Source organism: Halichoerus grypus, chromosome 1 (genome assembly GCF_964656455.1).
Source record: "Halichoerus grypus chromosome 1, mHalGry1.hap1.1, whole genome shotgun sequence".
NCBI classification, from domain to species: Eukaryota; Metazoa; Chordata; class Mammalia; order Carnivora; family Phocidae; genus Halichoerus; species Halichoerus grypus.
The window spans coordinates 63,693,887-63,716,741 of NC_135712.1; the positions used below are offsets into that span (position 1 = coordinate 63,693,887).

The following is a 22,855-nucleotide window of genomic DNA, read 5'->3' on the forward strand; positions in this document are numbered from 1 at the left end:
CCTCTCTCTCTTTCTTCTTCTTCTGGGATCCCAATTATTCTAATGTTGTTTCGTCTTATGGTATCGTTTATCTCTCGAATTCTGCCCTCGTGATCCAGTAGTTGTTTATCTCTCTTTTTCTCAGCTTCTTTATTTTCCATCATTTGGTCTTCTATCTCACTGATTCTTTCTTCTGCCTCATTTATCCTAGCAGTTAGCGCCCCCATATTTGATTGCACCTCATTGATAGCCTTTTTGATTTCTACTTGGTTAGATTTTAGTTCTTTTACTTCTCCAGAAAGGGTTTCTCTAATAACTTCCATGTTTTTTTCAAGCCCAGCTAGTATCTTTAACGTGATGATTCTGAACTCTAGATCTGACATCGTACTAATGTCCGTATTGAGTAGGTCCCTGGCAGTCGGTACTACCTCTTGTTCTTTTTGTTGAGGTGATTTTTTCCGTCTTGTCATTTTGTGCAGAGGAGAATAGATTAATGAGAGAACAAAATGCTAGCAGCGTAACAACGTCCCCAGAAAATATACTCTAAACAAATCAGAAAAGACCTGAAGCAGTGGGAAAAGAAAGGGAAAGAGAGAAAAAAGAAAAGGAAAGAAAAAAAGAAAAAAGAAAAAGATAAAGATAAAAACAAACAAAAGCAGAACAAAACAAAACAAAACAAAAACAGAATGTGATCAAATATGATCAGGCTGGGTTATAGATCAGTGCCACACACTAGATTTTGGGTGTATTTTGGTCTGTTAAAAGAAAGTGCCTCCCAAAATTTTAAAGAAAGAAAAACTTATATATGTACAAAAATAAGGGTTGATATGATGAAGGGATGGAATATGACTGTAAAGATGGAAATTATAAAAAATTTTAAAAAAGGATTTGATAAGTTGTTTGAAAAAAGAAAGAAGAGGATAAAAAAAAAAAGAAAGAAAAAAGGGAGAGAATGTGATCAGGCAGGGGAGTAGAAAAAAACCATACACTAGAGATTTAGAGTATATTTTGATCTGTTAGAAGAAACTATCTCAAGATTTTAAAGAGAGAACAACTTATATATATATGCCAAAAATACGGGTAACTACTATGAAGGGATAGAATATGACTTTAAAAATGAAAAATAAAAAATTTTTTTTTTTATAAAAGGGATTGATAAGATGTTGGTTGAAAAAGGGAAAAAGAAAAATTCAAAAAAAAAAAAAAAGAAAAAAGGAAAAAAGAAAAAAAGACAGTTAAAAAAAATAATTAACTTTGAAAGACTAAAGAATCATGGTAAAAAAGCCATGAATTCTATGTGCAGTATTCCCCTAGCGCTGGAGTTCTGCCGTTCTCATTGATCGGTAAACTTGGTCTTGGCTGGCTGTTCTCGCTGATCTTCTGGGGGAGGGGCCTGTTGCCGTGGTTCCCAAATGTCTTTGCTGGAGGCAAAATTGCCCCGCCCTTGCCGGTCCGGGCTAAGTAATCTGCTCGGGTTTGCTCTCCGGAGCTTTTGTTCCCTGCAAGCTTTCCGTACAGCTTTGGAGGCGGAGAGTGAAAATGGCGGCCTCCCAGTCTCCGCCCTGGCGAAGCCGAGAACTCGGGGTCCCGCTCCTCAGTGCGCCCCCAGAGAAAAGCCGTCAGTCACTCCCGTCTCCCCGGTCTCCGGCCACACTCCGCGCTCACCCGGCCTGTGACCGCGCCTTTCTATCTGGCACCCGACCCCGGGTGGAGTCTCCAAACCCAGCAGATCCCCGCAGTGCGCTCCCGCACCTCTCCTCCCGGGGGAAGAAGGTGAGTCTCCCCGGATCTGCTGCTTGTTGGGTCCCTGTAGACCTATTTTTCTTTCTAACAGTTTTATAGTTCTGGTTTTTCTGTTTATGTCTTTCATCAATTTTGAGTTAATTTTTGTATGTAGTTTGAGGTAAGGCTGTAACTTCATTCTTTTACACATGGATATCCAGTTGTCCCAGCACCATTGTTGAAAAGACTACTTTTTTCACATTGAATGTTCTTGCATCCTTGTTAAAGATAAGTTGACCATAGATTTATGGATTATTTCTGGACTCACAATTATATTCCATTGAATATATAGGTCTGATCTCATGCCAGAACCACACTGTCTTGATTTCTGTAGCTTTGTAGTAAATTTTGAAATCAGGAAGTATGAGCTTTCCAACGTTGTTTTTCATGATTGCTTTAGCTATCCTGTGTCTCTGGGATTTCTATATGAATTTTAGGATCAGCTGTCAATTTCTGCAAAAAAACCCAAAAAAACGAAAAACACAAACAAACAAACAAAACCTCCACACTCAGCTGGAATGATGATAGGGACTGTGTTGAATCTCTAGACCAATTTGGGGAGTATTGCCATCTTAACTATATTAAGTTTTTTGATCTGCAAAAAATAGGATGTCCATCTATTTATTTAGGTCCTCTTTAATTTCTTCAGGAAATACAAACCTTGCACAGGAATCATAAATGAGAGACTCTAGGAAAACACTCAGAGAAAAGGAAAAGCTGCCTAAAAACTTTTCAATTTCCGTAAGGCTGGACTATAGTTAGTGCGTGTGTGTTCCATGAGATTCCTTTGTTTCCTTGTAGTAAATCTGCTATGCTTAATCTGGCTCGAATGGGTTTCTACTCTGGGTAATCAAATGACCCTGGGCTAAGACATTACCTATCAAGATCTGAAAAGATTTTGGAAACTTCAGAAAGGGTCTAAAAATCAGAGCACTGATAAATGGCAGAGGTGAAATTTGAACTCAGCTTCAGCTGACTCCAAAATCCATGTTTTTCCCTTCACCATCCTTTGAATCCTTGGATTTAATTGTTTCCCAATGTACCCTTAAGAGTTAGGCCAAACTGCAGACCTACTAAGTAACTATGTATTGAATTACACCTCTGCCTTCTTAAGTAACTTTTCTTAAACCGCACTTCTAATTTTACATTTGGCTCTCTAACTATGCTTATTCTTATCTTTCAGCTATAACCCCTAGAAGTTTCCCATTTTATGATTTTTCTATGCTTAGTGGTTGAAGCTTTGATTCTTCACACTCTGAGGATTATGGGAGAAATTGCTTTATTCTTGAATATTATGCTTCTATTAATATATCTATCCTAACATCATGTTGGCTTTTAATAATAGCACAATTCTATGGTACCTCTCATCTTGCTCCAAAACATTATGGACATTTGCAAACCCCAGCTTTATACCAATCAATATGACAGTGTGGAAAAAAGGAAACACTATCTACACAGTCTCAGCAGACAGATTTTTCTTCTCCTCTTTCTTAATAACAGTGGGAAGTCTTCTCTAGTAACAAATAACATGGAAGAGACAAAGCCCAGAGAGGAGGGGCAGAAGCTGAAGATGGTGTATTTTTAGTCATTTGATTAAATTATGGAGATGTGAAGTTGATAATTTATTGAAGGGGTACAGGGAAGTCTATGTAAATGTTTGCAGATGAATAATTAATGTGACTTTCTGACATCACTGGGCCTTTAATTAAAGCCACCGTGAAACAAAAGAAGAACCAAAGAGCATATTATTATAGCAGCTAATTGTAACTTTCCTATCCTAAGTAACATTTGAGAGTCCATGCTTAATTTGCATCTTTAAAGGAAGATACACCATACCTAGGGTGACAGTTGTTTTTTTTTTTCAGTTTAACTACTTCCCTGCAGACCAAAAATCTATTCATATATTAATGAATTCCCTCCTACCAAAATTTTACCCAGGAAGTTTTCTGTTTTATTTGTTAGTTTTGCCTTTTTAGATGTTCCATTTAATTTTCATTTTAGGGCAATATATTGTTGCCTCTCAACAACTTAAAAAGTAAAATAAATACTCATTTTTTTTTAACGTTAATCACTTAATGTGTTGTTTCACCTGCTATTTACAATATTTGATGGTGCATCTGACTGCCCACGGGGTGCTCCTCGTCCCTTTCGTGTCTTATTCTTTTTTTTTTTTTTAGATTTATTTATTTATTTGAGAGAGAGAGAGAGCGCACAAGTGGGAGGGGCAGCAGAGGGGGAGAGAATCTCACTCAGACTCTGTGCTGAGCCGGATTCAGGGCTCCATCTGTCAACCCTAAGATCACGACCTGTGCCAAAACCAAGAGTTGGAGGCTTAACTGACGGGGCCACCCAAGCACTCCTCATGTCTTATTCTTTACTGTATCTTTCTCACTCACTTTTCAGCCTCAGTCCCTTTTTCTCAGCTGTTTTTATTTTGCTCGTTTCTATTCTCTTTTCTGTCTCCTTCTCTTCTATTTTTGCCTCGATCTTTCCCATCTGCTTCTGTTTCTCCTCATAACCTTCTCCTTTGCTTCTCTCCCCTCTCCTCTTTATTTTTTTTAAAGATTTTATTTATTTATTTGAGAGAGAGAGATAAAGAGCACGAGTAGGCAGAGTGGCAGGTAGAGGGAGAGGGAGAAGCAGGTTCCCCACTGAGCAGGGAGCCTGACAGGGGGCTCCATCCCGGGACCCTGAGATCACGACCTGAGCTGAAGGCAGACGCTTCACCGACTGAGCCACCCAGACACCCCAGCCCCTCTCCTCTTTATTGCCACTTGTTTTCATGTATTCTTTTTCCCAGACTATCTCTTCGTACCCTACTCAACCTCTATTCTCATTATCACGACAATAATACTTGGAGGAACACTGAATCCCGAAGAGCCGGGGGGGTTCTGTGCCAGCTCCAAAGGGACACTCCTTTGGTGGAGCATATAAATAAATATACACTAAATATATATAAAGAACTGTACGATGCCATACAGTTCTTCTAAAAATCTATTTTCTATCGTACACTGGGTTGGAAGTCAGGAGTTCCGGTCTGGTCCTGGTTTTTTAACATTTATACACTGTATGCCCTCGGGCAAAGCACTTTAATCTCCGGGAGTTTCAATGTCCTCTTTTACAAAGTGAGGGTTCTTTGGGCTCTCTAAAGTCCCTTTCAGCTTTTTAATGCTGTTGCTTATCCATACCCACTTGTGGAGGGAAGTAGAAATATCCAATTCTTAGGCCTTCCGTAAGCATTTGCTTGGTGGTTCAAATAAATCTGTGTCTGGTGGAATTTTAGGCAGCAAGAGAAGATGTTTGAGGGAAAGAGGCCTCCCCTTATAAGAACACTCTTGGTCTGTGCTGCTGAGGCAAGCTCTGAAAATGGAAGATAGGGAAGAAAAAGGAGAGAGTTTGAGGTCACAGTCCTCAAGTTTGAGGTGACGGTCCAAATTAAGAGTGGGAGGATCCAACGAAAGAAATTGTAAAGCGTGACCTCTTGCTTCCTCCTACATTATGGGTTGTGGGATCATCATCTAGAGTTCAGAGCAACTTCCTGCTTCGTGCAGTCTGCCCATATTTAGCACCAACGCTGGAGCAGCTGAATTGGACTATGAAAATGCCTACCACTTGTAATTATTTATAAGGGCTAGTCATTTTGTTTATTCAACCTAATTAAATTTTGTTACTTATAAAAAATAAACAATATTATAAGTTATATATAAAAATTAATAAGTAAGAAACAATGGTAAAGTAAAAATTAGATGAAGTGTGAGGTTAAGGCAGATAATATATGCCATGATATCCTCCAAATTTACTATGGGTCAGCCATAAATATGGCTCTGAGCTTCCTGGCAGGCAATGCAAAGAGGAACATAATCAGTTAAAAAATCCTTAAAAGGGTGGTGCCTGGGTGACTCAGTCATTGGGTGCCTGCCTTCGGCTCAGGTCATGATCCCAGGGTCCTGGGATCGAGCCCTGCATCGGGGTCCCAGCTCAGTGGGAAGACTGCTTCTCTCTCTCCCACTCCCCCTGCTTGTGTTCCCTCTCTCGCTATGTCTCTTTCTGTCAAATAAATAAAATCTTAAAAAAACTTTTTTTCTAAAATAATATTTAATTGATATCTAATTTTTTTTTAGTTCTGGGAGTCAAAATGGAGCAGAATAGGGAAAAGGGAACAAGAATATCGAGACCAAGTAGTATATGTAAACAAAGCCAGAAAGCTCCAGAAAGCAACCACCATATTTTTAACACCATATCAAATAAGGAGCAGTGTACACATAGATCAATGGAACAGAATAGAGAGCCAAGAAATAAACCAACGTTTATATGGTCACTTAATCTACAACAAAGGGACAAGAATATAAAATGGGGGAAAAGTCGTTTCTTCAATAAAGAGGAAAACTGGACAGCTACATGCAAAAGAATGAAACTGGACCACTTTTTTACACCATACACAAAAACAAACTCAAAATGGATTAAGGACATAAATGTGAGACATGAAACCACAAAACTTCTAGAAGAAAACATAGGCAGTATTTCTTTGAAATCAGCCATTCCAACATTTTTCTAGACATGTCTCCTCAAGCAAGGAAATCAAAAGCAAAAATAAACTATTGGAACTATACCAAAATAAAAAGGTTTTGCACAGTGAAGAAAACTATCAACAAAATGAAAAGGAAGGGGTGCCTGGGTGGCTCAGTTGGTTAAATGGCCCACCCTTGATTTTGGCTCAGGTGGTGATCTCAGGGTTGCAGGATCAGGCCTGGGATTCTCTCTCTCCCTCTCCCTCTGCCCCTCCCCTATCCACCCATGCCCATGTACGCACATACACACATACACACACACTCTCTCTCTCTCTCTTTTAAAAAGAAAAGAAAAGGCAACCTATTGAATGAGAGCAGATATTTGCAAACGATATATTTGATAAGGAGTTAATATCTAAAACATATAAGGAACTTATACAACTCATACCAAAAAAGCAAATAATCCAATTAAAAAATGGACAGAGGACCTAAATAGACATTTTTCAAAAGAAGACATGCAGATGGCCAACAGACACATGAAAAGGTGCTCAACATCATTCATCATCAGGGATATGTGCATCAAACCCAAAATGAGATATCACCTTACATCTGTCAGAATGGCTAGAGTCAAAAACACAAGAAATAACAAGCATTGGCAAGGATGTGGAGAGAAGCAAGCCCCTGTGCACGGTTGATGGGAATATAAATTGGTGCAGCCACTATGGAAAACAGTATAGAAGTTCCTCAAAAAATTAAAAATAGAAATACGATATGATCCAGGAATTCCACTACTGAGTATTTACCCAAAGAAAATGAAAACACCATTTGAAAAGATACACGCACCCCTATGTTTATTGCAGCATTTTTTACAACAGCCAAGATATGGAAGCAACCCAAGTGTCTATCAATAGATGAATGGATAAAGAAGATGTTTATGAATGGAATATATATACGTGTGTATACATATATATACACACACATATACATACATACAGGGGAGTATTACTCAGCCATAAAAATGGATGAGATCTTATCATTTGTGACAACATGGTTAGACCTAGAGGGTATTAGGCTAAAAACTGAAATAAGTCAGACAGAGAAAGACAAATACCATATGATGTCACCTATATTTGGAATCTAAAAAACAAAACAAATGAATAAACAAACAAAAAGCAGAAACAGACCCATAAATACAGAGAAGAAACTGATGGTTGCCAGAAGGGTGGGGGATAAGAGGAGGGGCCAAATGGGTGAAAAGGAATGAGAGGTACAGGCTTCCAGTTATGGAATGAATAAGTCACGGGGATGAAAGGTACAGCATAGGGCATATAGTCATTGGTATTGTACTGGTGTTGTATGTGACGGACGGTAGCTACGCTTGTGGTGAACGTAGTACAATGTACAGACTTAGGAATCACTATGTTGTACACCTGAAACTAATGCAACATTGTATAACAACTATACTTCAATTAAAAAAAAGCCAACTAAAAAAGTTTAGCTTCTGCATTGAGATGTGCTGTAAGTATAAAATATACACTGGACTTCAAAGACTTAGTATGAAAAAAAGTAAAATACTTCATTGCTAATTTTTAAATATTGATTATATGCCACAGTTAAAATATTTTGGATATATTGGGTTAAATAAAATATGTTATTAAAATTTTTTAAAAAGAAGGAGATCTGTGAAACTAAAGAAAAAAAAGCAAACACAAAAAACTTTTCTGAAACCCACCTTAACTAAAAGTTCAGGAAATCAACACTTCATATAAAAATGAGCTAAGGAAAAGTATCAAATAAACCCCCCCAAAATTATTATTTAAAAATGACACAAGCTGAATCAATATCTCTCTCTCTCTCTCACATGTGCACACACACACACACACACACACACACTCTTCACATTATATGGTTCATGCTCAGGTCTGAGAATAAGTAATCTTTCTTTTAGCTGCTACCCTTTCCTTCACACTAAGAACCATGAAGTAGCAAAGATCTACTGCAAAGAGGATGCACATGCTCACTTTTCCCAAGAATTAAACCCATGAACCGAGTAGATCTATAAAGGTCAGAATCAGCAAGATTGCTAAAACCTTCACAGGATAAACTTGCCTGACTCAGTGTTATCTGACATGGTGTGTGTGACCTTCTCGTCAGCCTAGAAAATCCATGTTCATTCCTCAAGTCTCAGTTTACTTCCCCAATGCAGAATACAGTCAGAAATTGTGAAAGGTCTGGGATTTTACCCTACTTACAAGCTAAGAAGTTAGCTTCCTACATTTCATGGACACTGGCAGAAGACATGAGATTGCTGGATCAGAGACAAAGGACTTTTTTACTTACAGCTAAGTAGTAGCCAAAACTTCCTGTCTGTGCCAGTTCCTTGGGTCCTCCAAGTCTCACAGGGGTGACACAGATGGGGCTAGAAAGTTGTCTACATACGCAGTGGGTTGCATTACAGGAGAGAAACACTTAACTTGGAGATTCACCACTTTTATAGCGAGCAGTAAGCTATTCTTTGGAGAAAACATTATCTTATCCTTGGGGTTGCTTGCTGCAAATCTAACTCTGAGAAATCAACCAAGTAAAGAAAACTTGGGGCCTTTATTCTTGGCATAGCGAGCAGGAGCATGCAGGATGCTCAGAGCTCATGGAAATTGCCTCTTCTAAACATCTTTATTTTTCATTTATATCCTACTGTGTTTTAACTGTTCATTTACATTTCTTTCTTTTTAAGCATATTTGAGCTCCTTGAGGACAGGGCAGTTTGGTTTATATATTTTTTTATCTCTGACAACTACCCAGCACATGTTTATACTTAATAGGGACTCACCAAATAAACAATGGGTGTACTGAATAAAATCTACCATGGTTAGTGACTTTTCTTTCAAGTATTTTTCTTGGTGGGAAAGTACATATTGGTGGGCACACTTATTCTCAAGGCTTTCTTAACTGGCCTACTCTCATGGCCCAGGCTCTGGGGCATACATGTGGATATAGGATAAATAGTTGTAACTCAAATGGAACATATATGTGGCTTTAACTTCTTAAAAGGAAATGCGATCTTTATTGATGACAATAAAGTCCAAAAATCCTAAAGACTCTTCAAATGAAGAAAACAACTAGACTATACTCCCTGACCCTGAATGAGATTCTTCCTGTTTCTTTGGGTCTTCCTGCAGATTACTAATGCCATCATTATATTTGCCTCTGGTTGTAAAGTTGCACTACTTTGCACTTAACTATCTACTGCATACTGTGCAAATGTGTCTTTATGTCCAGCAGCTGGGAAAGACTGGACATTCATGCTGTTACTAAATGCCAAGGCATATCAAAAGGGAAAAGAAACAGAGAGAGGAACATAGACCTTGATTGGCTTATACAAATTGTTAACTTTCTCTCTGTCTTGCAAGCCCCATTTTATCTCATGGGGCCTTAAGCAGGGAGCATGGCCATGGAGTTCCTCTTTTTTTTTTTTTAAGATTTTATTTATTTATTTATTTATTTATTTGAGAGAGAGAGAGAGCATGCAAGTGGGGGGAGGGGCAGAGGGAGAGGGTCTTAAGCAGACTCCCTGCTGAGCCCAGAGCCTGACACCTGACATAGGACTCCATCTCACAACCCTGAGATCATGACCTGGGCAGAAATCAAGAGTCAGACACTTAACCGACTGAGCCACCCAGGTGCCCCGTGGAGTTCCTCTCTTTAATCCCCTGAGCCTTACTCCTAATCCATACCATACGGCCTTCTACACCAGGAGTCTCAGATATGTTAGACAAGCATTTTGTCACAAGGTCTGTGTTCTCATACTTTTTGAGCCAAGTCTTTGTCATGCTGCAATCTCCTGGACTCTTTCACATTCCTACTCCACTTTTAAGGGTGATTACATTGTACCTAACTTGTCTCAGTCAGGGCGGGCTACTATAACAAGACACCACAGGCTGGGTGGCTTAAACAACAGACATTTATTTTCTCACAGTTCTGGAGGCTGGAAACCCAAGATCAGTATGCCAGCATGGTTGAGTTCCCCTGAGAACTCTCTTGCTGGCTTGCAGATGGCTGTCTTCTCACTTTGTGCTCACATAGCCTTCCCTCTATGTGTGCTCAGAGAGAAAGAGAGAGAAATTTCTTCTCTCCCTCTTGTTATAAGGACACTAATCCCATCAGTAGGGCCTTGCTCTCACAGCCTAATCCAAACCCAATTGCCTCCTAAAGGCTCCACCCCCAAATACCATCACATTAGGGGTTAAGGCTTCAACATATGAATTTTGGAAGGACACAAGCATTCCATCCATAACACTACTGGATAATTCAGGACAATCTCCCATTTTAAAGTCAGCAGATGGGGTGCCTGGGTGGCTCAGTCGTTAAGCGTCTACCTTCGGCTCAGGTCATGATCCCAGGGTCCTGGGATTGAGCCCTGCATCAGGCTCCCTGCTCTGTGGGAAGCCTGCTTCTCCTTCTACCAGTCCCTCTGCTTGTGTTCCCTCTCTCGCTATGTCTCTCTGTCAAATAAATAAAATCTTTAAAATAAATAAATAAATAAAGCCAGCTGATTAGCAAGCTTAATTCCATCTGCAAACTTAATTCCATTTATAACCTTAATTCCCCTTTGACATGTAACCTGACATTCACAGGTTCCAGGAATTGGGATGTAGACATATTTGAGGGATGATTATTCTGTCTACAGCCATGACCTCCTAAAACAAAAACAAAAACAAAAAAACTAGTAAATAGCTGGCAAGAGCTAGAAAATACTAGGGAGGTATGAATCTCCATTACTTCTGATGTTTCCTTCCCAGAAGGAACTCACTAGTTGTAATTACTGGCTTCTCTCTGCTCAGAAGACATAAGGTGATTTATCTGAGTGGTGAATTTGGGAAGAATAAACTGGTCATGTTTGGCTCAGAGCCTCCCTTCTTCCTTTTGGGGGCGAGGTGCTTATAGGAAGCATCCATTTCACTGCTCCTCTATGGACTGTGCCCCTGCTGGGGGCAGGTGCTGGGTGGAGGGTTGGGGGTGAGGTGTACCCTAAGCCTGGGCTTCCCTTCACAGGGTGGGGAGGGGTGAGTGGGGAAGCCTGCTAATTCTGTGGTTCAATATTAGTAAGCCCATTTGGCTAACAGATCTAAAACCAAATGTTCCCGTTTGGCTTTTATCAGTAATAAAGGTGATATTTTGGCCCCATCTCCCATGTCTTCTGTTTATTCCTTAACGTGGTCAGAATCTAGTTGAGAAAGAGGAATCCTTCTATTAACACTTTGTCATAGACCTCAAGAAGAAGCACTTAAGTCATGATGCTGTTTATTTCCCCAGGATGTCTCATTTCTCCACAAGTAACTGTTTTTTGAGAACAGAGCTTACATGGGAAACAGTGGAGTAGTATAGTGATGGAGTAGGTGTTGTATTAAGACTGCCTCAGTTCAAATGCTGGCCCCACCACTTAAATGTTGTATGATGCTTGGCAAGATACTTAACCTCTTGTGCCTCCATTTCCCACCTAGAAAACAACAATACTGGTTCCTACTTCTTAGAGGTTTTTTTGAGTAGTGAGATGAAAGAAGTAAAGCAACTTAGAACAGTGCCTAGTGCATTGTATACATTTGATGCATGCTATTTATTATTACGTCTTATACATATCTGGATCCCCTATTTTATTTAGCATAGGAATACTCAAAAAAATTTTTTAAATAAAATAGGGTTCTCTGCAGCAAGGACTATGTCTTCTTCAGCTTTGTATTCCCAGGAAAAGCACAGGGCCTAGCACAGAATAGAGCTTAAATCACATTTGCTGCGTGAACAAATAAAGCGAGAAAAGTTGAAAACTAAGGTAAGAGAATTGTTCTGCTACATAACAATTTGCTTTGTTAAACTTAATGGCTAATACTAGGGCTTAATTCCTACTTGGTCAGAAAGTCAACAAAGTATATGCTTTTTAAACTAGTGACAAATGCATTTTGTCCAATTTTGCATTGGAGACTGTATTCCAGGGGTAATTCCAAAGCATTTTTACTATCGCCTAATGCAATCCTGAGTCATTGCTGCCCTCTAGTGGAAGAAATCATATGGTGCACATAAAGGTCCTTAGCTAAGCGACTTCTTTAAAAATAACTTTTCTACTCATGTATTTCTTTCAAATACTTTTATACATTTTCAAAAACTGTTCCAAAATTTGCATTAATATTCTAGGTGACAAATTTGTTTGCATTCATCATCTAGTCTCTTTGGGAAATCAGTCATATCAAATACAATGTTTCACTTTTAAAAATCTGCACCAATTGTAATAAATAGCAAAATAAATAGACATGGGAAAACTGCAACTAAGAAAAGGTCACAAGTGGAGAATGCCATTTAGAAGTATAGCAAGTCTCCAGGGTACTTCTATTGTGCTATTACTTAAATATTTGTGGTTAATCCTTCTGGTTTCTAACCTGTTTTCAAGCCACTTTCAGACCACTAAAGTTCTGCACAAATTTCTGATTCACCTGGGGCATCATCTCTGAGCCTATAAAATGTGCAAAAGTTGGGAAAGAGAAAGTTGGTGGAATATACCAAAATGAAAAAGACACAATCTCTCTATGTAAAGAAAAAGTACATGGACACAAACACCACTAACTAAAAAAGAAAGCAAACCACTGTCAGAACACTATTCTATTGATGGCCCAAACTCAAAGACATGGGGGTAAAGGGAAGATTTGCTCTAGAAAGCCAGATTGTAAATGAACAGCCTCTTGAAGATGGATAAATTTTCAATAAAAATAAACAAAGGAAAAGTTACTTCAGAGTGAAAAAGTACAGATTGAATTTTGGGAAAGATGACTAGTCAGGTACGGCAACAGTGGTAAGTATATTCAGAAATAAAATAAGAAACAAAGGCTAGTTACAAATCATGGAGGCCTTGAATGCCACCCAGGAAATCTGGACTTCGATTTACCTGCTTTGAACAGTTACTGAAAATTTTGTGAGAGGTCACAGTAAGATCCACATTTGTACAAAGTAACATTGGCTGTAATTTGGAAGATAAATTGAAACAGAGAAATGCTATGGACTCTGAGAAACAAACTGAAGGTTTTAAAAGGAAGGGAGGATGGGGGGATGGGTTAGCCTGGTGATGGGTATTAAGGAGGGCACGTACTGCATGGAGCACTGGGTGTTATACGAAAACAATGAATCGTGGATCACCACATCAAAAACTAATGGTGTAATGTATGGTGACTAACATAACATAATAAAAAAAAAGAAAAAGAAAAAAAAAAGAAAGAAACAGAGAAATGCTAAAGTCAAGATCAGTTTGAAGGCCACTGCTATATGGTCCAGGCAAGAGAATCTGAATTCCAGCTGTAATAATGGCAATAGAAGAAAAACACCAATGTGTTTCAGAAGAAAAACAAGTCATTCAACAGTGGATTGATGCAGGGTATGGGATAGGAGAGTATAATTAAATAAAAGAGAATAAAAAAATCTTTACCTCGAGTCTAGGCAGCTAAAGAGATGTTGAAGCCAATGAAACAGAGATCACAGAGGAGACAATTTGACATTCTCATTCTTTTCTATTTGCCACATGTGGTTAAAAGACAACGGTGTTCTAGTATCCACCACTTAGGTGTGTTATATTATCCTTTAAATAAGGGTAGAAAAGGGAGATCAAAAATATGTGAGTTCATAATCCAACTTATTTAAATTTTTAACAAGAATCTAAATCACGTAATGCCTCTGCCATTAGGGTTTTCATTGGTAAAATAAAATGATGAAACCATGATGCATTTCTAAGGTCCATTTTAAGATTTAAATTTTATGATTCTTTAGTCCTAATTACCTTAATTAGGTAATCGAGAATATGATTTGAGTTGACGTCCAGTATGCATCTGATATTCCAGATAATCCTGAGCTTATAAAAGACAGGGAAACTGCCCACAAAGAGGTGAAAACATGTCATGGAAAGGTGGAAAGGCATGAGATAACAGAATTCTACAGAGGAAGAGAAGGGCTGAAGCCTGAGTGTCCCACCTTATGGAATGGTACAACCACCCGCCCAGTGCCCCAAGCCAGAAGAAACTTACATGTTAGCTTTGACTCCTTCTCCTCACTACCCATCATTCCAACTGGTAATACTTCCAATCCATCTGCTTCTCTCCATCCCCACCGTCATTTGTCTAACTCAGGTCACCATCCTCTCTTACACAAATAACTTAAATAACCTCTTTTAAAAAAAATGTTACTTTGTAAAAGTAATGGTACAAAATGTGTGGTACAAAAAAATACATGATACAAAATCTTAAAATTACCATGAGGTATACTATAAACATTTTCCTTTCACCCTTGACCCTCAGTGACACAGTTCCCTTAACAAAAGGAAACCAAGCTAACCAAAGTTTTGTGTGTCCTCCAAGATACATTTTAAACATATACAAGCAGCACATATATATTGGTTTTCCTTCCCCATTCTATTCACTCAGTACCTTGTTTTGCCACTACATAATACATTTGGGAGATGATCCCATGTGAATATATAGAGAGCTCATTCTTTATAACAGCTGCAATGTATGGATATACCATATGTTATATATTCCAATATATATTATTGATATACTATATATATGTTACTCCCAACCTTTTGCTTACATAAACAATGTCGCAATGAATATATTTTCACTCACTTTCTCACAGTTGCAATTATACCTGTGGGCTTACAATAAGTTTATAATATGTTTAATCCTCTATTTCTATGGATTAAATGATTCAGTGTTTACATTACTTTATTTCTATTTCCCTTCCACTTCTCTCCTCACTCCAACACCTAATTTTCATGGATTATAAGATTTCTTTTAGTATTTATCTTTAAAGTTTTAAATATATTTATACTTCTATTACTTCATTTATCAGCTTTAAGTAACTTCTGGCTTCCAAATAAAAAAGGTGCTTATGGTACATTCCATTTCTCATCTTTTATTTATTCTATCATTTCCACCTCTCCAAGTTTATAAAATAGATTCCATTCTAACCATAACCCCCACTTTTATTTCCATTTTGATTCTATATTTAATCATACTGGCACCTCGCTCCACTCCTTCTGTCAGTTTCTCCACTCATCCAAGTTGTTCAAGCTTTCCTGTTAGAATCTTGATGAAATATCTGGGGCAACTGGGTGGCTCAGTAGTCGGTTAAGCGTCTGCCTTCGGCTCAGGTTATGATCTCAGGGTCCTGGGATGGAGCCCCCTTGAGTCTGTTTCCTCCCTCTCCCGCTGCCCCTCTCCCTTGCTCATGTCCTCTCGCTCTCTCAAATAAATAAATAAAATCTTTAAAAAAAAAAAAAAAAAGTATCTTGAAGAAATCCATCTACTATAGATATTCATGGAAATTACCTTCTCTGGAGTTTTTAATGTTCAAAGATATCTGTTGTCTTTATAACGAGAATGATAATTTCACAGTGAATACATTCCTTGAATCCACATTTTCTTTTCTTGAGGAATTTTAGGCACTGTTCCACTGTTCTCTAGTATTGATTGTTGCTGTGCAGAAGTCTGAGGCATACTTCATCCCAGGAAAACTTGACACAGAACAGTCAGCACTGATATCATACTTTTTAAAGATATAAATGGTCCTTAAAGATTAAGACTCCTGTGCAATGAGGCAAAAAGATCAGATTTCATACATGGAAAAAAAATGTTTTCCTGGGATGAAGTATGCCTTTTCCATAAATAGATCCAAGGCTTTGTTTCTAGGGAAAAATTCTTAAATTATACATTTAAAAATTGATCTGTTCCATTTAATCTGTACCCTCTGATGTATGTTGGATCTTCTTTACCTTTCCTATCAATTATTTTTTAAATTTAATTTAATTTTATTATGTTATGTTGGTCACCATACAATACATCATTAGTTTTTGATGTAGTGATCCACATCAATTATTTCTGTTCCTAATTCTTTTACTTTTTTAATGGATTGTTTCATTTTTCTTGCTTTTCTTAATTCTACCTATCCTCCTTGTCTCCAAAGTGTTTTCAGTTATGTCTAGTCTCCTTTGGGCTAGTTTCAATGAGACTTTCATTTCTATAATACTTTCTTATTTCTTCCCTGAGGTCATTACTCAATTCCTTCTGTGGTCTCGGTATGTCTTCCTTGAGTCTTTGGAGCTCTCTGTTTTGAGTTTTAATTTATAGAGAGAATGCAAGATTGAAATTTGCTATTATTTTGTTTTATCCTTTAATTCATGACAACATGCTTGGTCAAAATTTATATCTGATCCATTATGACCATTTTCCTAATGAGAGTTTTCTTTCTCCACTTATTTTGCCTGTTTATTATTTCTATCTTCCTTTTTTGGAGGGTGGGGGATATATTTATAAGATCCCATGCTGATTCCTTTTTGAATTACTGCTCATATTTTAATGTGTTGAGTTCTTCCTGTGGTCACTATTGGTAAGAGGTTTATAAGAGAAAGGAGCCAAGACCATGTTCTAGATTAGCAGAAATTCTTCCTGGTTCATAATGATGTTCCTTACGGTACAGGATTATGTGTGTAAATTTTCTTTGCTTTTAGTTCTTCTTAGTCAACAAAGATCAGTAGCTCTTCTAGCCAAATGCAGTATCTCTCTTACCAATAAAATCTCTCTTACCAATAAAATCTCTCTCCTCCACCCTATCTCACCTATAAAATAAAATAGAAAACCCAGATATGGCTTAACAGTGTGATTCTCCATTCACTCTTACTGGCTTGCTTCTCATTTTTCTGAACTACATCTAGGGATGCTCCCACTGGCACACTCCCATTTTTCCAAATAAGGAAATGTTTGGGGATCTTTTCCCCCTCTTCAAAGTATAGCATCTCCTCTGGAGAACTTTTCCCTGCCAGTTTTGGCTGAAATATACAGATGCAAGCAGTATCTTTCTCTATCTGTTCATACTCCTTTTAACCATAACTGCTCTCAGGAATCCTTTCTCATATATTGTGGTTCAGGGATATAGATCTCACCTAATTTTTTTTTTCAAAGATTGAATTTGCAATTCTATTTCTTGCTCTTCTTATCTTGCATTGATTTTTGAGAGAAGAGTGTACTGCCATCTTTCCTTGGCCATTTTATAAATGGAAGTCTCTATAATAGCGTTTTATTAGTCTCCCCACCTCTGGTCTACTCCTTCAGTCTATTTTTCTTTACAACAAAAATGATCTAAAATGCAAATATGATGTCAGTACCTTGCAAGAAACCCTTTCATGACTCTGCATACTCTTTTATCATTTAAATTTCAGTGTAGTTAGCTTACAGTGTTATATTAGTTTCAGGTGTACAATATAGTGATTCAACTGTTCTATATATTACTCCATGCTCATCAAGATGAATGTACTCTTAATCCCCTTCACCTGTTTCATGCATTTCCCCCCTTCCACCTCCCCTCCGCTATCTCTTTGTTTTTTGGTTTGTCTCTTTTTTCCCCTTTGTTTTTTCCCCTTTGTTTCTTAAATTCCACATATGAGTGAAATCATATGGTATTTGTCTTTCCCTGACTGCCTTATTTTGCTTAGCATTATACTCTCTAGATCCATCCATGTTGCTGCAAATGGCAAGATTTCATTCTTTTTGATGGCTGAATAATATTCCATTGTATGTATATACAACATCTTCTTTATCCATTCATCTATTGATGGACATGGGGTCCTTCCATAATTTAGCTGTTGTAAATATTGCTGCAATAAACATAACGGTGCACAGATCTTTTCAAATCAGTGTTTTCATATTCTTTGGGTAAATACCTAGTAGTGTTGATTCCTGGATCATAGGGCAGTTCTATTTTTAATTTTTTGAGAAATCTCCATACTGTTTTCCACAGTGGCTGCACCAGTTTGCATTCCCACCAGCAGCACATGAGGGTTCCTTTTTCTCCACATGCTTACCAGTACTTGTTGTTTCTTGTGTTGTTCATTTTAGCCATTCTGACAGGTGTGAGGTGATATTTCATTGTGGCCTTAATTTGCATGTCCCTGATGATTAGTGATGTTGAGCATTTTTTCATACATCTGTTGGCCATCCATATGTCTTCTTTGGAGAAATGTCTGTTCATGTCTTCTGCCCAATTTAAATTGGATTAATTGTGGGTTTTTTGGTGTTGAGTTGTATAAATTCTTTATATATTTTGGATACATTAATTGGATATGTCGTTTACAACTATCTTCTCCCATTCCATTGCTTGTCTTTTAGTTTTGTTGGTTGTTCCCTGTTGTGCAGAAGCTTTTTATCTTGATGAAGTCCTAGTAGTTTATTTTTGCTTTTGTTTCCCTTGCCTCAGCAACATACCTAGAAAGATGTTGCTATGGCCAATGTCAGAGAAATTACTGCCTGTCTTATCTTCTAGGCTTTTTATGGTTTCATGTCTCATATTTAGTTCTTTAATCCACTTTGAGTTTATTTTTGTGTATGGTGTAAGGAAGTTGTCTAGTTTCATTCTTTTGCATGTAGCTGTCCAGTTTTCCCAACACAATTTGTTGAAGAGACTTTTTCCCATTGCATATTCTTGCCTCCTTTATTAAAGATTGGTCATATAATTGTGGGTTTATTTCCGGGCTTTCAGTTCTGTTCCATTGATCTATGTGTCTATTTTTGTGTCAGCACCATACTGTTTTGATTACTATAGCTCTGTAATATAACTTGAAATCTGGAATTGTAATACCTCCAGTTTTGCTTTTCTTTTTCAAGGTTGCTTTTGCTATTCAGGGATTGTTTATTCTAGTTCTGTGAAAAATGCTCTTCATATTTTGATAGGATGGCATTAAGTATGTAAGTTATTTTGGGTAGTATAGACATTTTAACAATATTTGTTCTTCCAATCCATGAGCATAGAATGTCTTTCCATTTCTTTGTGTCTTCTTTAATTTCTTTCATAAATGTTTTATAGTTTTCAGAGTACAGGTCTTTCACCTCTTTCATTAAGTTTATTCCTAGGGATTTTATTTTTGGTGCAATTGTAAATGGGATTGTTTTCTTAATTTCTCTTTCTTCTGCTTCATTATTAGTGTATAGAAATGCAATGGATTTCTGTACATTGATTTTGTGTCCTGTGACTTTACTGAATTCATGTATCAGATCTAGTAGTTATTTGGTGGAGTCTTTAGAGTTTTCTGTATATAGTATCATGTCATCTGCAAATAGTGAGTTTTGACTTCTTCCTTGCCAATTTGGATGCCTATTATTTCTTTTTGTTGTCTGACTACTGTAGCTGGGACTTCCAGTACTATGTTAGATAAAAGTGGTGGTAGTGGACATCCTTATACTGTTCCTGACCTTAAAGGAGAAGCTCTCAGTTTTTACCCATTGAGTATGATGTTAGCTGTGGGTTTTTCATATATGGTCTTTATTATATTGAGGTATGTTCCCTCTAAGCCTACTTTGTTGAGGGTTTTTATCATGAATGAATGTTGTACGTTGTCAAATGCTTTTTCTGCATCTATTGAAATGACTATATGGTTTTTATCCTTTCTCTTATATATACATCAACATGATGTATCATGTTGATTGATTTGTGAATATTGAACTACCCTTGGATCCCAGGAATAAATCCCACTTGATCATGGTGAACGATTTTTTTAATGTATTGTTGGATTCTGTTTGCCAATGCATATGTATTTTAGAGAGGGAGGGGGGTGGAGGCAGAGGGAGAGGGAGAGAGAGAATCTTAAGCAGGCTCCACGTCCAGCGTGGAACATGATGCGGGGCTCAATCTCAGAACCCTGAGATCATGACCTGAGCCAAAATCAAGAGTCAGACACTTACCTGACTGAGCCACCCAGGCGCCCCTGTTTGCCAATATTTTGTTGAGGTTTTTTGTATCCATGTTCATCAGAGATATTGGTTCTCTCTCTCTCTCTCTTTTTTTTTTTTTTGTGTGGTGTCTTTATCTGGTTGGGTATCAGTGCAATGCTGGCCTCATAGAATGAATTTGGAAGTTTTCTTTCCTCTTCTAGTTTTTGGAAAAGTTTGAGAAGAATGAGTATTAACTTTTCTTTAAATATTTAGTAAAACTGTTGTTCAACATAGTACTGGAAGTCCTAGCCTCAGCAATCAAATAAAAAGAAATAAAAGGCATCCAAATTGGCAAGGAAGAAATCAAACTTTCACTCTTCACAGATAACATGATACTCTATGTAGAAAACCCAAAAGACTCCACCAAAAAATTGCTAGAACTAATGCAGGAATTCAGCAAAATCGCAGGATATAAAATCAACATACAGAAATCTATTGCATTTCTATACGCCAATAATGAAGCAGCAGAAAGAGAAATCAAGGAATCAATCTCATTTACAATGGCATCAAAAACCGTAAGATACCTAGGAAAAAACCTAACCAAACAGGTAAAAGATCTGTACTCTGAAAACTGTAGAACACTTATGAAAGAAATTGAAGACACAAAGAAATGGAAAAACATTCCATGCCCATGGATTGGAAGAGCGAATATTGTTAAAATGCCCATACTCCCTAAAGCAATCTACACATTCAATGAAATCCCTATCAAAATAACACCAACATTTTTCACAGAGCTAGAACAAACAATTCTAAAATTTGTATGGAACCAGAAAAGACTCTGAATAGCCAAAGTAATGTTGAAAAAGAAAAGCGGGGCGCCTGGGTGGCTCAGTCAGTTGAGCGCCCTACTCTTGGTTTCGGCTCAGGTCATGATCTAAGGATTATGAGATTGAGCCCCACATTGGGATCCCTGCTCAGCAGGGAGTCTGCTTGACATTCTTTCCCTCTGCCTCTCCCCCCATTCTCTCTCTCTCTCAAATAGTTCTTTGATTGTTTCTTCTCTTGCTCTCTTCTCTCATGGTTTGCTAGCTTTCTTTAGTGATATACTTGGATTCCTTTCTCTTTATTTTTTGCATATCTATTACTGGTTTTTGATTTGCGGTTACCATTAGGTTTGTATATGACATCTTCTGCGTATAGCAGTCTATATTAACTTGATGGTCACTTAAGTTGGAGCACGTTCTTTATTCTTCATCCCTTTATGTTTTTGGTATACAGTATCATACTTTATATCTTTTGATTTTGTGAGTCATTTGACTGATTTTTACAGATACACTTATTTTTACTGCTTTTGTGCATCCTACTTTTCTTACTCTTATTTAAGCCCTTTCCTTTGCACTCAAAGAGTCCTCTTTAACATTTCTTGTAGGGTTGGTTTAGTAGTCATGAACTCCTTTAGCTTTTGTTTGCCTAGGAAATTATCTCTCCTTTTATTCTGAATGATAGCCTTGCTGGATAGAGTATTCTTGGCTGCAGACCTTTTCCTTTCAGCACTTTGAATATATCATTCCACTCCCTTCTAACTTGTAAAGTTTCTGCTAAGAAATCTGCTGACAGCCTTACGGGGTTTCCCTTGTATGTAATTGTCTTCTTTTCTCTTGCTCCTTTTAAAGTTCTCTCTTTATCACCACTTTTTGCCATTTTAATTACTATGTGTCTTGGTATGGACCTCTTTGGGTTGATTTTGTTGGAGGCCTCTTATATTTGGATATCTGTTTCCCTCCCCAGATTAAAAAGTTTTCAACCATTATTTCTTCAAATAAATCTTCTGCCACCTTTCCTCTCTCTCCTCCTGGGATCCCTATAATGCAAATGCTATTACGTTTGATGGAGTCACTGAGTTCCCTAACTGTATTCTCATTTTGCATAATTTTTTCTCTAACCTGCTCAGCTTGATTAGTTTCCATTATTCTGTCCTCCAAGTTTCTAAGTCATTCTTCAGCTTCCTCTAGCCTGCTATTTATGCCATCTAGTGTATTTTTAATTTCATTTATTGTGTTCTTCATCTCTGATTGGTTCTTTTTTATGTTTTATATGTCTTTGTTAAGGGTCTCACTGAGGTTCTCCATTTTTCTCTCAAATCCAGTGAGTATCTTTATGATCATTACTTTACATTCTCTATCAGACATCTTACTTACAACCATTTCACTTAGGTCTCTTGCTGTGGTTTTGTCCTTTCTTCCATTTGGGACATATTTCTGTCTCCTCATTTTGTCTAACTCTCTGTGTCTGTTACTCTGTGTTAAGGGTATCAGCTCTCTCTCTTGCTCTTGAAAGTAATGGCCTTATGAAGAAGATGTCCTGTAATGCCCTGCAATGCAGTGTCCCCTGTTCACCAGAACCTGATGCTTCAGGGGTGTCTCCTATGTGTGTGGTGTGTGCCCAGCTGTTGTTTCTTGGCCACTTTTTCCTTCAGTCCAGTCATTTGCAGAGGTTCTCTTTGCCTTTTATGGACAGTGTTTGGTCCCTTGCCAGGGTGGCACATGCAGTTTTAACAAGGTGAGCTCTGGTATGCTTGCAAAATGAGACCTGCCACCACCACCACCACTGGGACCAAGGCCACATAAAATGCATGTGTCAGGAGATGCAGCGTTGGCAAGGTTTGTACTGGTCTTCTGGGGGAAGAGAGCTGCAGTGCTTAGACTGAGGCAAACATGACCAGAAGGGGTGGATCTGCGGGGGGGCGAGGGGGTGGTATAAGCAAGTTAGGTAGTGAATGTCAGTGCCCCACTGGTGCCCATATGGCACTTGCCAGTTCCTTTGTTCCTGGAGAATTCCCTCCAGGACATGCTCTGA

At 37.9% G+C, this 22,855-nt stretch overlaps 1 long non-coding RNA gene across 1 annotated transcript; it reads right to left on the reverse strand.

Moving 5' to 3' along the window:
- Window positions 1–1,905: 1,905 nt before the first annotated feature.
- On the reverse strand, window positions 1,906–13,879 carry LOC144379839 (uncharacterized). The gene is made up of 3 exons (XR_013443297.1): window positions 13,735–13,879; window positions 4,954–5,121; window positions 1,906–2,214 (listed from the first exon to the last, which is right to left on the reverse strand). It is a non-coding gene; the product is annotated as an uncharacterized LOC144379839 (long non-coding RNA).
- Window positions 13,880–22,855: the final 8,976 nt, after the last annotated feature.